The 16,123-nt window shown below is 42.0% G+C and overlaps 1 protein-coding gene across 1 annotated transcript in view; it reads left to right on the top strand.

Moving 5' to 3' along the window:
- The first annotated feature begins 830 nt into the window (after positions 1-830).
- The window catches only part of COL22A1 (collagen type XXII alpha 1 chain), a 239,702-nt gene continuing 224,409 nt past the window's right edge, over positions 831-16,123 (top strand). Inside the window, exon 1 of the mRNA XM_058833583.1 lies at positions 831-1,071. The gene's annotated coding sequence lies outside the window, so the exon portion shown is untranslated. The remainder of the gene's footprint in view (positions 1,072-16,123) is intronic.

Raw genomic sequence — 16,123 nt, 5'->3', positions numbered from 1 at the left:
GCGGCAGACTTCAGTTCCCTCTGGTGGACACCGGCCCCGATGGGACAGCTGTGCAGGGCTCCGCCGGGGCAGGAGCTGCGGGTGCGGCAGCGGAGGGGCCCGGGGATGTGTTTGCAGGAGGGTGAAGGAAGAGTGGCTCCAGCTCGCAAGTCAGAACTGAAATTCAAGCAAAAATATCCCAGCTGAGGGCTTTTTATTTAGACACTGAGCTTAGGGAGGAGGTAAAAGCAGAAACCACCTGTTTGCTAAGACAGAAAGGGCGTTTCTCCCCACACGGCGGGGACACGGTTCCCCGATTCTCTGCCCTTCGGGGAGTGCATCCCGAGCCCCCTCGGGCCGGGACCCCCAGTCCCCTTCTCTCGAACCTGTCCCTCATGGCTCACATCTCCCACCCCCGTGTCCCTCAGCCCACACCCCCGGAGCGGTCAGTCCCGGCCCCATCCCCGGCTCCCCCGCCCCCGGCCAGCAGCGGGGCCCGCGGCCCTCCCCGCCCAGCGCTTCCCCTCCCCTCACTCCTTAAACCCGCGCCCGCCCTGCCCGGCCCCTCTCCGGCACCGCCGCCGGCCCGCCCGGGCCCGAGCCCGAGCCCGCTGCTGCCGCCAGCGCCCGCTGCCCTCCGCTCCATCCCTCCTCTCTTCCTCCTCTCTTCCTCCTCTCTTCCTCCTCTCTTCCTCCTCTCTTCCTCCTCTCTTCCTCCTCTCTTCCTCCTCTCTTCCTCCTCTCTTCCTCCTCTCTTCCTCCTCTCTTCCTCCTCTCTTCCTCCTCTCTTCCTCCTCTCTTCCTCCTCTCTTCCTCCTCTCTTCCTCCTCTCTTCCTCCAGGGGTGGGTGTACAGGGGATGCAGCGTTTTGCCTGTCCCCATCACTGACATGTCCCTGTGAGCGTGTGTGCACGCAGCGGGGCTCGGGGCAGTGTGTCCTGTGTCCGTGTGTCTGTCCGTGTCCTGTGTCCGTGTGTCTGTCTGTGCTCGCCCATCACCGCCCCATCCATCCCAGCTGGCCGCTCTGCAGGGCGCACCCGGGTCAGGAGCCGGGCTCCAGGTACCGCTTCAGGTGGTGCCGTGTCTGTGCAGGTAAGAGGACATTGTCGGGTTTGCAAACCTGGCACCCGGGGCACTGTAACTGAACACAACCTCTGCTATGTCTTAATTTCATTTCCTTCCCCCCCCCACTGCAGCAGGGAGGAGTATCAAATTCAGAGGACTAATTTTTTTGGGGTTTTTTCCGAACTATGCAGGAATAGGGTCTGTCTTTTACAAAGGAAATATAGGAGGAGCTGTGTTCCATTATTCTCAAGATGCATTTCTTTATTTCTCATTTAATTAACAAAGACCAGAGTCTGCTAGGTGAGTTGCTTACCCGAATCAGATCTGGTGCGCCCTCAAACTGGGAGTAGCAGATGCAGAAAACTTCACTGCAGGTGATAAAGCAGTGGCTGAGGGATGTGTAATGCCTTCACTGAGGAGAGCCATTGACAGGAGGTTGACAGATGTCAAGATTACACTATAATCACTGTTTTCAGGGTTGGTTCTTCTAATATAAATACCTTGGCAGTTTGATGACCTTACACCTTCTTGTATTCTGTCTTTGTGTTAATGCAGTTCCTGTCAGTATGTGGGAATACACTGCCGTGTTAACAAGATGTTTTCTCCACATTTATTATGAATTGCTGTGTGTCACCTTTTAGCTGTAACCTCTAAGCCTTTCTCTGAAGTGCCTAATTCATCAGTTCCTTCTCTTCTGAGTTTTTACATAGCTAGAGTTCTTGAAAGAGTGTAGTGAGTGCTGACACTTCACAGCATTAGCATGCACATGGTGCTGTGCCTGTTTGCATGTATTTTGATTAAAACCTTAAAATAACACAGCCCATCTGTGCAGTGTGGACACTAATGGGATCATTCTCAGGAAGATGCACCTGCAAAATGTATTTGTGTTACTCAATATGCTCAATTAGCAAACAGAATTATTTTAGGTGCATGCCTGAATCTCCTTTTTGTCTTTGATGAATGACTGTTTAGACATCTGTTTTGGGGGAGTTTGTAGGGATACTAATTGATAAAATAATAGGGAGAAGTGTTGCCAAATAGGTCAGGCAGGCAATTGCAAGGTTTATTCCACTTCAAACTGTATGACTTTTTTTTTCTTAAAGAGTAGGCATTTAGTATTTTTAGTAGTTTAGTAGTTTTAACTACTAAAAATACTAAAATACTAAAATTAAATTTTCAATCCTACCAACTATCATACATATTTTCCATTAAGATGCTGCTATTCTGAATGTAAAAATACTATTGTCTGGACAGCTGGGACAGTGTCCTGAGTAACTTCCACTTAGACATATCAAATACAGGAAGATAGATTTTATATCAATGAAGTGTTTATAGAATATTATTGCAAAAAAAACTCCTGGGTATGTGTGTTAGATTCACTGTGCATCCTCAATAAGTGCATTGTGTTCTATTGCTTCTAATAAGAGGCAGTTTTGGATGTTTTGTCATCCTTTCTGGTGAAATGGAGAAGAGTCCAATTCTGAGCTTAGGAATGGGCAGCCCACCAACTGATGAATGTCATCTGGTTTTGTGGATAATTACTCCAAGTAACTTGCAGAAAGACACTCCTCAACACACTGTGGAGCAAAGGAAGGAAACCAGGTATTTTGACTTTTAAACCAGTAGATGACATTGCCTCTCTCTCCCAGGAGATCAGTTTGGGGCCAAATCTTGTTCATTTTAAGAGAAAATAATATTCTCTCTTATTTGAGTGATTGTCTCTTGAATTTGAGTGAGACCTGTGCCATGAATGAGTCTTTGGGTTGGAATAGCACATCTGATAGAGGACTCATTGCAGGGGAAGTATCTGTCTGACTCATGTTACTCTGACTCATGTTACTATGGTGGAAGAAAACCTCCCCAGTGGGGACCTAACAGAGGAAGAATGAGGTGGAAGGATTAGTTAATTTTTTTGGTCTGTGGGAAGGTTTTTATGAGCTCAGAGCCCCAGACAATGTGTGGGTGAGTATGTCTATAGCACCTATACATATACATAAGTCTTTTCTTCTTCTTGCATTTCATGCAATTTTAAGGCAAACATCTTTGCTACATGCCAGAGCTAGCTTTTGATTCTGCAAATTATGATACTGAAAATAATAGGACTAAAAGAGTGCTTTTGTTTCCAGCATGTGATAGCTTTCTTGCTAAAATATATTCCTGAGATTTGTTACATAATTATCTTGGCTTCAAAGGTTATTTCAATTTGTCATATTGTAACACTTTCTTCTTGTTTTGGTTAATCACTGCTGGGTGATCACAATTCCTCCTGTTTAAAGACCATTCTTGAATTCTTCCCATTTCTTACAATGAGGAGCAAAACCTTTAAAGAAAAAATCTTACATTGTATCAACATCTTGTCTGTACCACCACACCTGAATGATACATGTGGTACTGGGCTATTTCAGCTCTTCAGACAATGCCAAATTCCTCAGCCTTTCTTACATGAACTTATGTATTGTCTCCTGTTACACTGAAATATCTCCTTCCACGCTTCCCAACCCTCTTTTCCATTGCAAGGAAATGTAGTAGAGCATTTTTGGTTTAAACTGCCTCTTTAGAGAAGACTGATTCCTGCAGGTCTTTCCATGGCTGAGTGAGTTTAAAATCAGGAATGTTGGGTCCTTACTGGGTGCTGCTCACTTTGTATTAGGCACTACCAACTGTTACAAAGATGTTTTGAAGTTTAAGAGCTCAAGTTTGGGGAGTGAGGAAAGGGGGAGACAGCATCTACAGAAATCACTGAACTGTAACTGAGGAACTGGGAGCATTTTTTTTTTTTTTTTTTTTTTTTTAATTCTTGTAGCATATGTAGGTGCAGTAGGAAAAATACAGGAAAATGGACATGTTGAAAATTGGTCCTCTTTGGACACAAACTCATTCTGGCAATTTTCTTCATCATGTGCTTCATTTTATTTGGTGTTTTCCTGGAGGCTTCTTCCAGTTGCTGCTGGAAGTTTAGTGATCCCTTTCAGTGGAAATCACATCAGGCTTCTGAAGCTGGCAGGAGCAAAGGTTGGCTGAGATGGCTGTCCCAGCTCTGTGAGCGGAGCCAAGCAGAGGAATGTCTTCTGCAGAAAGAAACTTCTGCAAAGATCTCCTGTTGTGCCTTTGGGAAGACTTGCAGGTCTTAAGTCTTGAAATGATTTGCTCAAGGTACACTCAGATTTGCATTCTCCTTTGCAAGCAAGTATGAAAACTCAAGTCAATAATGCAAGTCAATAATCATAACATTTATTTTACAGTTTTTAATTTCAAATTTTGTTTAAAATATATTGCCAGGTTTTGGTTTTTTTTTTCAGTGGAGAGATCTTAGTCCTAATGTTCTTCACTAATAAATGTCATCAGGTGTCAGTAAATTACGGGTAAAGTTAAGGATTTTTACCCTAAAATTGCAGCTGACTGAAGTGAAGTCAGGAGCTATATACTGAGGATGTTGCACTGGCAGCTTTTGGCAAGTCACTGAATCTGTGAACAGTCAGTTCTTCCAGCTGTGAATAAGAGATAATACTAGAAGGAGGTTTTACATGAATTGTGACCTTAAGTTCCTAAAAATAGCCCAAACAAATCAGAAGATTTATATAAGTTCAAAGCATCCTGATTTCTTATTAATTGAATAGTATATTCTCTAAAAATTGGCGAGATTTCTAGAATGTGAATGGTGAAGAGAACCTAGCTGGAGATGATTTATTGAAAAGTATAGAATCAGAGAATAATAGAACAGTTTATTTTGGAAAAGACCTCTAAGACCATCAAGTCCAGCCACTACCCCAGCACTGTCATGTCTACCACTAAACCCTGTCCCCAGGTGCCACATGCATTTTAAATACCTGCAGGGATGGTGACTCCACAGCTTCCCTGGGCAGCCTCTTCCAATGCCTGAATGCCTTTCAGTGAAGAAATCCTTCATAATCTCCAACCTAAACCTCCCCCGGTGTACCTTGAGGCCATTTCCTCTTGTCCTATCCCTGTCACCTGGGAGAAGAAGCCTCCTCTCAGGTCTTCTATTCAGATAATAATGAAGCACCAAGACCCCTACAACCCTCGTTTTCTGTCTCAGGACTTTTCCTTTGATCTCCTTTGCCCTTGCTGGTGGAGGCTGCCATGGGGGTTGTGATCAGCGATTACAAACCCTGGGCTGGCAATCACAGCACAGGAGCTGGGGACCAGGGGTGGGAGGGCATGCCCTGATTTCTTCTCCCTGCTTTTCTCCTGATGTCCAGCTCCACCAACAAGGCTGAAAAAAATTATCATGTGAATGTGAGCCACGGAACACGAGCTCTGCTTGTGGGACAAGATGCTTTTTCCTACCTAGTCTGAATATGAGGATGTGAGCGGGCTGATAAGATTTATTTTTCATAACTTTTTTTTTGTTGTTTTTTATCACTAAAAGATCAATTGAATAGCTCCTATTTCACCTAGGAAAGAAAAAGTGTGCACACACTATTATTGCCCTTAGAGAACTGTTTCAGTATTAGCAGCAGACCTGCCAGGGACTTGTGTTATAGCTTAGAGATTATATCTGGAGTGGGGGAAAAAAAGAAACCACCCTTCTCTCTAATGACCATTATTGATATACAACAGATATGTTGTTTTGGTGGACAATTCATTTCACAAATCAGGTGATGCAAGTAGTGAGATAGCTTTTGATTCCTTGTGCAGCTAGCTGCAAACTAAAAAAGAAAAAAGGTTTGTTTAGGAGATCAAAGTGGGCTGTGTTGCTATTCTTTATTACATTGAGTTTTTCATGGCAAATACCTGCTATCTTTGTGTCCACAATCAAGGGTGTTAGATTTAGAAGGCTTCTTTCTGTAAAGCAGAATGAACTCTCTCTAAAAACTTCCCATTTCTTTCCCAGTATAGAGGAAATCCAGCAGTAAAGACTGGGCAGGTACCTGCTCTGGCACTCACTTGCAAACTCTTGCTCTACAAAAAAAGAAGCAAAGCAGCCTGTCCTGGGAGCCCACTGAGGAGTCACAAACCCCACCCCAGGGTGTGTGGGGCTGCAGAGCTGGCCAAAAACTGCCAAGCCTGGACCTGATCTGATCACGTGTCACAAAACTTCTCCAAGCTCTGTTAGCCTTGATTATTCACTAGGAATGAATGAAAGCGAGTTATGGGTCATGTTTTGCAAGTGCTGTCAGTGCTGATTATGCAGTGGTGTATATTCCCTCTGCTCAGGGAGTGCTGCTATCACAGAGCTCATCTACTATGCAGTAGATGTAAGTTATCCTTCTCCAGCTCATCAGAATCTATTTACTTTGCATTGATTCAGTTCCTTAAAAATTAATCTTTGATTCTTTGCAGAACAGAAGGATCCCTTGAGTTTAGTTTAAGCAACTTGATTTGATTATTGTTATGTCCTGAATATTGATTCTTAAGTGATTTTAATAAGAGATGTAAAAACTGCCATATTTCACTTCACGTTTGAGGGCAGGTTTAAACCATTGACAGATTTAAATATTTTTGGATGGATGGTCTTTGTAAGCTTAGCCAACACTTGGTTGTGGTTTGACTATTTATTGCCCAGCTGCAATTTTTGCAGTGCTTAACCATGTTGAAGTATGTGCCCATTGTCAGCACCCAGGTGTTTCCTTCCAGAGCAACCTGGTTAACACTGATTTCCCTAGGAAGAATTATTCTGCATATTGATTGCAAAGATTTTCTTTGAGCTGTAAAGTTTAGAGGTACTGGGCGATTTCTGTTGGCTCCATGCTTAGTGTAAAACTAATTACCTCTTGTATGACAGAACTTCACTAATTCCAATTTCATCAGCAGATAAAGGCTACCAATAAGCTGCATGGACTGTCTTGGTTGCCAATGAGGTTCACAAATGAAACAACAGCTGATAGCTATTTTACAGGACTTCTTGTACTGGGCATTCCTGAAAACCCTATCCATTTCAGTGGCAGGACTGGTTTTCCTCACAGTAAGTTAAATACCTTAATGAATCTACAAGGAAAGGAGCACATGCTTTTCAGTCCATTGTAATGCTTGGTAAAAAAATGTTTTCCAGTGCTTATCTTTGCAAAATATACCAAAAAATTTACAGCAAACCCCACAGACTAGGTCTAGACAGGGCAGTCAGGCACAGTGATATTAAATTCTGACTAGGAAATTAATTCAGCACTGGCCAGGAGACAGCAAGGCACAGCTCTTCTGTAGCACCTGGAACTCTTCTGTTCCTGTGTGAGCACTGACAAAGCTCAGATCTGCCTCATTTCCATGATCTGCAGGAGAACAGCCCAGGATGCTCAGTCTGAACACAGGACCTGGTGGTGTAGCTCTGCAAGGAACAGTGACTTCATGCTCCTGCAGCAAGAAGAAGAAAAAAAAACACATTTCTTTTGTAAAGGACAGTGCTCTAACATAGATAATAAATCTGTTCAGCTGCCCTGGGGGGCTGGGGCAGGAGTGAGCTGCTCATTCCTAACAGATGGGTTGGTGATCCTTGTTCAAGTCTGATATTTCATAAACCACCTTGAATTGTTCCATGGCAATTTCCCTTGTCCTGCTTTGCTGTTTAGTTATAGTACCACCTTTAAAGTGTTTCTGAGAGTGTTTTTTATGTTTCCTGGAGGCTTTTCTTAATTATATGGATAAGTACTTTTATGATTGATTCCTGAAATTAAAACAGTTTACAACTGGTCTTATATTATCTTTCTTTGCCATTCCTTGGGTTTATTACTGAGTATATTTTCTGTTCAGTTTGAACTCAAGCTATTTGTATATATTTGACTACTTTTTTCTTCTTTTAAATTTGCTATTCTGCCTTAATTTATTTTTATTGCTTCCTTTGATTTTTCTTCTACTGCCATATTTTCTTCACTTTGCATCCTTTTCACTTCTCTTAGCAGCTGTTCCCAGACTATGGGCCATGACCCCAGGCAGGCTATGGCAGTTAGGAGTGGGCTACAAAATTAAGTTGCTAATTTTGGATGTGGTGACACAGGGAAGTCAAAGACCTGTTGGTTTCCTTCAGCAGTTTTCTGAGCTAAGACTGATAACACATAGGAAAACAGATAAAGCATGAAGTACCCTTGTACCAGATTCCTTTGGTATGATAAACAACTTTACTCTTGTTTCAATTTCTTCCCATTTCCATGTCTATGGTTCTGCTCCCTGTGTCTCTCCCAGAATGTTTTTGAAGGCAATAACCTCTAAGGCAGGTCCTGCCCAGCCAAGGAAGCCCCAGAAGGTGCACTGAGTTTAGGAGAGTTCTGGGAAATCTTTCCCCCTAGTTGAAAGAGTTGCTGGCAAATTTGTAGGTCTTCAGGATTCAGAAGAAAAAAAACCAAAACAAACAAACAAAAAAAAACCCAACAAAAACCAAAACAACAAAAAACAAACAGAAAACCAAACAAAAAAGAAAAAAACGAAAGCAAAACCCAAACAAACAAAAAGAAAAAAGAAACCACAAGCCCAAACAAAACAGATCAAGAAAAATCCCATCAGAAATAAGCAGGAATAATTCTGATTTAACCAGTGTCAGTTTTCCCTTAGCTACATGCCTTTGCACTTCTCTTCATTAATGACTTGCAGATGCATCATATCATGGGCTCAATTCCCTTGAATAATTGCAATGGCCCACGGCATGGATGGACATAGCATGGGACAAAAGGCTGTGCCATTGGTTTATGTGGTGTTTGTGTACCTCTCTTGGATCTGTCTGTCTCAAGCAGAGAGGCTGAGTGTGTGTGGAGATGGGCCTTTCCTGCCCAAGATCTCATGCTGGGTCATCTCTTTAGTTTCAGATGTCTGTTTTTGATCCACTTTCAGTCAGCCATCCCTTGCTGCCTTAAAATAGTGGGAAGAATACAAAGTTTTCCAGGGTAATTCATCTGACCTGTTTGATATAAATTACTCCCTGGAAGTGTCTGTTCATCTTTACGGATTATAGAGGGCTGGCAGGTGGTTTACTCAGATATAGACAGCTACACTGTAAATCTCTGTATTTGGTCAGATGAAACCTCATAATTTCCATAAGGCACAGGAGAGTCTGGGCAGGAGTGGATCCCCACAGCAGCCTGGAGTGGCCATGGCTGACCCAATATCAGTGGCATCTCTGTCAATATATTGAAAAGTTTTGCAGTAATTAAAAAAGCATTTTGGGTGAGCAGGAGGTTCTGGAATAGCTGTAGAGGGGTGATGTGACTATTTTATCCCAGGTATCAGGTTTAGGATCTTTCAGGATATGCATGATGTGACATTGATGTCATATAGCTGAGTGTCAGACACATGCAAAGATGATGAAGCATAAAGCTGTTGGACTGCACATTAACTTTAAAATCCTCTTCTCTCTCTTGACCAGGGCCCATGGCACAGGAGCTATTACACTGGGTTTGGGGAATACCAGCCTTTGGGTTGATTTAGTGCAACTTTAAGACAATTCTGACACAAAGCCAGCGTTTCTCCTCCATTGAAACCCAGATAATTGCTGGAACATGGCAGGCAACAATTTCCTGTGATATGGACACTTGCATAAATGATCATTTCACTTATTCCTGTTACAAACAGGACAAGGTTTATTAATTCTGATTCATCATTAAGAAGCTCCACAGAGCATGGATTTTTTCTTTTGTCAGTCCTATGCTGTCTGCAAAAACTTGGCCTTAATCTACTCGAGTATCTCAATTAAAAATTGGCCTTTATCTATGGAGTCTCTCAATTAAATAGCAGTATTATGAATACTCTTGATTCATGCCTAGGTGGGAGGATCTGTGCCATTGTGCAAACAGCTTTTCTGCCTCATTACCAGCCCTTCTTGTTTGGCTAACATGTTTGCCCGATCAGACGATAAGTACTAATCCCTTCTCTGTTCGGTGACATGATGCTGAACTGGAGGGCTGCAAAGCTCATAGGAGAGTTTTTCTCCTTCAATACCATCAGGAAGAATGGGAGATTTGAGGAGGCTATTAGCTCCTTTGGACCTTTAATGCTGTATGCTCATGGGATTAGTGAAATCCGTCTGTTACAGGGTAAGTATTTCCACATGGGGATCAAGTCTGTTAAACAGGGAACCCTTTGCTCTTGTCCCAGCTGAGATAAGGTGGGGCAGGAAGACCTTGCTTTTGGTGCAAGACTTGGACAGCTAAACTGAGCTTAATTCTGGCTCTGCCACAGTAATTTTATACAAAACAAACCATAGAAATCACAGAATGGTTTGTGTTGGAAGAAACCTCAAAGATCATCTTGTTCCCACACCCTGCCATGCTCAGGGACACCTCCTCCTAGTCCAAGTTGCTCCAAATCCCATCCAGCCTGTCCTTGTACACTTCCATGGATGGGGCATCCACAACTTCATCTGAAATCTACCCAAGTCCCCATTCCCATCTGAAAAAAATGGCATTTTAGAGGTGACAGGTGACAAGTCCTGTTATAACCCTATTTGTCTCACCACCTGTCTGCATTTTTTCTTCATTGCCTGACTCTCCTTTCTTAACTCCATCTTGGTAGATTTTCACTTTGCTTGGGATATGAGACAGTGGCAAGAGCAGCACCCTGAGTAGCTGGACAAGTGACTGAAAGGGTCTTGTAGGTTTTACACTAGGTCCCTGCTGTCCTGCAGGGTTTTAAAGAGGGTCAGTGATCAGCATTTCATGTTTCTGGAATTGCTGCTATCTCAAGTGTGTTGCCTGCAGTCAAGAGCAGTCTTCTTCCCAAGAATTTGAATGATTATTGGGTTAATAATAATCTAAACCACCTAATTTACATCACATCTAAGTGCTAGGACTTGTGAAACATTTTCTTTTACAGAAGATGGCTCTTTTTAGCTTATGATTTATCTAAAAAGAGAAGCTTATGGCCTTCTTGGAGAAGACAAGCTGAATCACAAAACACTGAATTTCATCCCCTGGAACACAAAATCACAGAAAGTGAGAAAAATTGGAATTAAAAGCTAAAAATTGCAGAAGGAGCTCGTAAAGTGTTAGATACCAGGGACAAATTTTCAGAAGTTTGTGCTGTTATTTTCTAGGAGAATGGAGAAATGTGATACTCATTTTTTATTAATGGTCACAGAGTATCTGAGCTGGAAGGATCATCGAGCCCAGCTCTTACGTGAATGGCCCATACTGGAATCTAACCCATGACCTTGGTGCTGTCAGCACCAGGCTCTGGCCAGCTGAGCTCACCTCAGGATAATTTCAAATGCTGCCATCTGGTTTATAATGAAATAAATTCTGAAAGCATTGGGGAGTGCAGGTATGGATCCCGCTGCCTCTCACATGCTCAGCCAGCGCTCTGCCATTTGAGCTAATTCCCCATCAGTGGTGCCACTCCAGTGAAAGTTTGAGAGTGAAACACTGAAAATACAGCTCCCTTTGGTGACCATGCACAAAACATGGCAGGCATGTCTAGTTCAGTGCCTCTCTCTGTGCTGCAGGGTCCCAAATGTCAAACTTTTAGTGAAATAACTTGCTGATGAAAATAAGTGATTTTCCCTGTGGCTGGGTATTCAGGGATTACTCAGGGATTGCTTTATATTCAACTCTATATTTAAGGCTCAACAATGCTTTTGCTAATGTCCTTCATTTAATCACCTGAATTTGGGGAAAGGCCTCTGACCTTGTTCACACTGATACTTTCTTTGACAGTAGAAATCAATTCTTTTGGCATTTTGGAAGAATGGGAACTAGTGATAAAGAAGTAATGTAATAATAAATGTAATGTATAATAATGTAATAATAATGTAATCTTTCCCATGGGCTTAATGCTTTCTGGGAATAAATCCATGATGCCTAAGAAGAATACTGTCACTAGCCATTATTTTCTGTAATTTAAGGTTTTGTCAGTGTCTTTCATGTTATACAGACTTAAGTGGAAAATGACTCCCAATTTATTGATGTTCTTATTGTGTTGTCTGCATTTAGGGACAGGTTCTGTCATTCCAATAAAAAATTGTGGAGTACTTTAATCTGCTAATAGGTGTGCTGAGAGACCAGTGGGATTGTCTGAACATTGATCCTTTTGTGAGCTGTGCTACTAAATCAGCAGAGCCAGCAAAGACTAAATCACATATCTCAGGGTGTGATATTTAAAAACTATTGTTTATGTTGGTTTCCACTGATGAGGTGAAAAATGGAATACTTGAATTATTAAAAATGCATAATTTTTAAATTCATAACTTTTAAAATGCTTATATTTTTTAATGCTTTAAATAATTGTCAAAACCTGTAGATTTAAAATTATTACTTAATTGGGTTTTTTTAAAATTGTATATGACAATATTGTGAAAAAATGATGCCCTTAGACTGCTCTCTGTGGCAAACCAGGTGAGCTGGAACGTTTCTGGCCTTATCCCTCCTAGACAATTTCATCAGGAAATACTTGAAATCACAGACTAGAAGCCACTGACCTGCAAGTGCCAGGCAGCAATCTGAATTAAATGGGATCTGCAAACAGCAGCGAATCCCCCAGTCCACAAGTGCTGCCAGTGGGCCCAGGACAGGCTCTGGTGGATGTGCCAGCAGAGGAAAGGGGTGTTAAGCAGTGCCCATGTGTTCCCCTGGGCCAGGCAGGAGCTGAGGGCAGCAATCATGGGAGGCACCACGGCGGGGGTAACCCTTCCTTACCAGCCTTCTCTTGTGCATTTGTGGTGGCTCTGAGGCTACTTTGGTCCCTGGGAGGGGTAGAGAAGTTCCCAAGTTCTGCCCACATCCTGCCCGTCCCTGCCTGTTTATTTGCAGGGCTGGAGCCTGCAGGAGAAGCATTCCTAAAGGCAATCCTCTGCTGCAGGACAGAGCTCAGGAATAAGGTAGGTCTTAACTTGCCTCAGAGACCCATGGAGGGAAACATACTTTTCCTGTCTCTCACTCTTTTCCTGAAATCAGAAACGGGATGATATAATCCATTCCTAGATTAAAACTCTGGATTTCCCCTAGAAATGTTCCCTTTGCTGTGAGATTCACACTATGCAAAGGCAATGCTCCTATTTATAACTTGTGGCTGAAGGGAAGTCTCTCATTAAGTAGAACCATCTTAGAATAACTGTTGAATGGATTTCAGTGCTTTGGGAGAATTTATTTTAAGAGATTGTCATCTGCAAAATGGTGGGTCAGCCTCAGCATCAGGGTCTGCGTGGCTTTATTCTACTTTGCACTTGTGTATGTCCCTTGGATTTTGGGTTTGTTTGGTTTTTTGGGGGTTTTTTTTTGGTTTGCTTTTTTTTTTTTTTTTGGTTGTTGGTTTTGTTATCATTTTTTTCTTTTTGATTTACACTAATAGAGTTGCAGCTGCACATCAGGATGGAGCCAGGCTCTGAGATATGAGAGATTTGCCACGACAAAAAAATAATTGGTTCCTGCAATTTGGAATCTGATGAAACTGAAGCGTGTTAAGGTTGAATACTTAGCCTGCTCTTGCATGATCTTTCCAATAACTCATGTTCCTTTGAAGTCACTTCATTGTCCTGACTTTCCTGGGTTTGAATTGTTGCCAGTGAAACTGAGTCCTCCTGGTGTAATTCATAGGCAGCAATCATAAAGCTGACACTCTTGCATGTTGGTATGTGGGGAAAAAACCTTTTCACCCCTAGGATGTTATTAGGAACAAGATGACAACTTGTGAATATTTTCCAGGTATCATAATGCTTTAATATATTGGAATGTTGAATAACATCAGTGATAATATCACAGCAATGTGTGACATAGTGTTTCTGTTACCCTGAATTGCAACTCTGTTCTAGCCTATGGTGAATATCAAAAGTTTTAATGCTGAAACTTTTTTACTATAGATTTTAATACTATTTATGTCTTTCAATACTTTGAACCTTACAAGAACTTTACTCACGAAGTACACAAAACCAGGGAAAACTGTGGTCTTATGAATATTCCTGTGGATATAACTGAACACTTTAGAAAAGTAATAGACTAGCTTTTATGAATAGCATCCCAAAGCAAATTTTAGAAACTAGAAAAAATCTAATGGTCTATGAAGGATTTATTTGTGTATCTTGTTTTGTTTTCCATGGTGAACTTTTCATAAATGGTGTAGTTACAGGCAAGGTAGACAAGCTGCTTCACGTGAATAAATGAATCAATACATCAAACTAACGCAGTGGTGTGGAAAAGCAAGAAGCGGCCTACTGTCAGGGAGAAGAGACTTAGGAGTGTGAGGCAGGATATGCTTTTCAATTTGCAGCAATAAACATTTTTCCAAAGACTTCAGAAGTGGAAGTTCAATATAAAGACTGAAGATGTGAATTATGCTCTCAATCTTTTGTTTCATTTCCTCCTCAGAGGAAAATAAAATTCTGTCTTCTCAAAGGGGAGGCCAAACACGAGGAGATAGTGCTGTTCTCTCTCAGACTTGAGAGCCAAAGCTATGGTTCATGTGGATGGGAGCATCAGAGAGAAGAGTTAAACCCACACCAGTCTTCTGCTCAGAGGGTTGGTTACAATACAGGGAGGCAGCAGCGCTCTCATCTGTCTCACACAGACATTTCAAAGGTGAGGAAGTCCCTTTCAGCAGATAAATCTGGCTGTTGTACTGTATGGTGCCAGTTGTACAGAGAAGACTGTGCTATGGAAAGGCATCATTTTATGTGAGATGAATTAAGTACAGGAGCTCTCCAAAGCTTTCATGCCCCATGTAATGTTGAAGTTTTGTAGCTTTACAGCACTAGCTAGTGAGAAAATGTAGCAACACCAGAATTCCCATGCAGCAAACCATAGAATACCACAGTGGTTTGGGTTGGGAAAGACCACAAGATCCTGTTTTCAATCCCCTGCCATGGGTAGGAACACCTTCCACTACACCACAGTGCTCAAAGCCATATCTGAGCTGGAACACTTCCAGGGATGGGGCAGCCACAGCTTCTCTGGGCAGCCTGTGCCAGGGCCTCACCACCCTCCCAGGGAAGAACGTCTTCCTAATATCTGATCTAAATCTACCCTCCTTCAGCTTGAAGCCATACCCCCTTGTGCTGTTGTTGCATGCCTTTGTAAAAATTTATCTCTCCAGGCCTAGCAAATTAGGGTTCTTACAGATTATTTCCTTTCCCATCCCCTTTATAGTGTGTTGGGGCATACACCAGTTATTGCTCACAGTGTAATGCTCTTAGATGTCAGATTTGCCTGAGAGATGTAAGTATTTGTGCTGGCATGGCTTTTCACTGGAAATGAAAGCCACAGTTCAGCAGTTTAGATTTAAGCCTGTTGAATTTTTGAAAGAAAATTCCTTCCATGAATTTGGGAGTAACCCCAGCAACCTACATGCCATGCATGCCAAGTGGAAGAGGGGGTGTGGAAGCTGAATGGGGAGCAGGAGTGCATCAAAAAGCCTGGAAGTTGGATACGTAGATAACAGCTGAAAAATGTGCCTTCTTACATAGCTTTAAAAAGTGTTTCCCAGTAAAAATTACAGTGAATGCCGTTGCTATAACTACCAGCAAGGCTTTGTGCAGAAGTTCTTGAGGTACTTGCTGTGTAGTTGTACAAAAGTTTTTCTCAGTTTGAGGATTTGGTATCACCTTGCATTTAGTTTTTCTCTATTTAACCAGGCACCATTAAGCACCAGCTGTGTTTTCAGTTTCTGTGCAAAGTAGAAGGCAAGGAGGTTGGAAATTTTTATTTTCTTTTTATCTTTACTGTGCAAGTGAAACATTGTTGATGTAGCTGAGCTAATATGTTATTTAATTTCTTACTTATTTCTCTGTTTGGGATTACTTTTAGGCCAAGAAACGGCTAATAGCATTGTGGGCTTTCATGTTTAACTTAGCACAGAAAAAAATTAAAATTCTTTCATGATTAACCACCAGTCGAGCAACTTGTTCTGGGCTCTAGAAGTCAAGGAAAGGTTGCAGATAAAAACGTGACACTGCAAACAGAAGAAGAATGCACTTGTTGTAGAGAACAAGTGCATCAGGTGATGGTAGCTGAGCACTCAAACAGCTTTCTAGCCCTAGTGAGGGAATGTTCTGTCTCATAAATCAAAACAGATAGTTCTATAGATCAGGAAAAGTACTGCAACTTTGAACAAGGTATAGATGATATACTGGGATTATTAAGAATAATTTTGGACTTATGTTGGCTGGGAGGTTAGACTGCACTTTATTGTCTCTTTCAGCTGTACTCATCTATCA

The sequence above is a fragment of the Poecile atricapillus genome, chromosome 2 (genome assembly GCF_030490865.1).
Source record: "Poecile atricapillus isolate bPoeAtr1 chromosome 2, bPoeAtr1.hap1, whole genome shotgun sequence".
In the NCBI taxonomy this organism is placed as follows: Eukaryota; Metazoa; Chordata; class Aves; order Passeriformes; family Paridae; genus Poecile; species Poecile atricapillus.
This window is presented reverse-complemented; position numbering and strand designations above follow the sequence as displayed.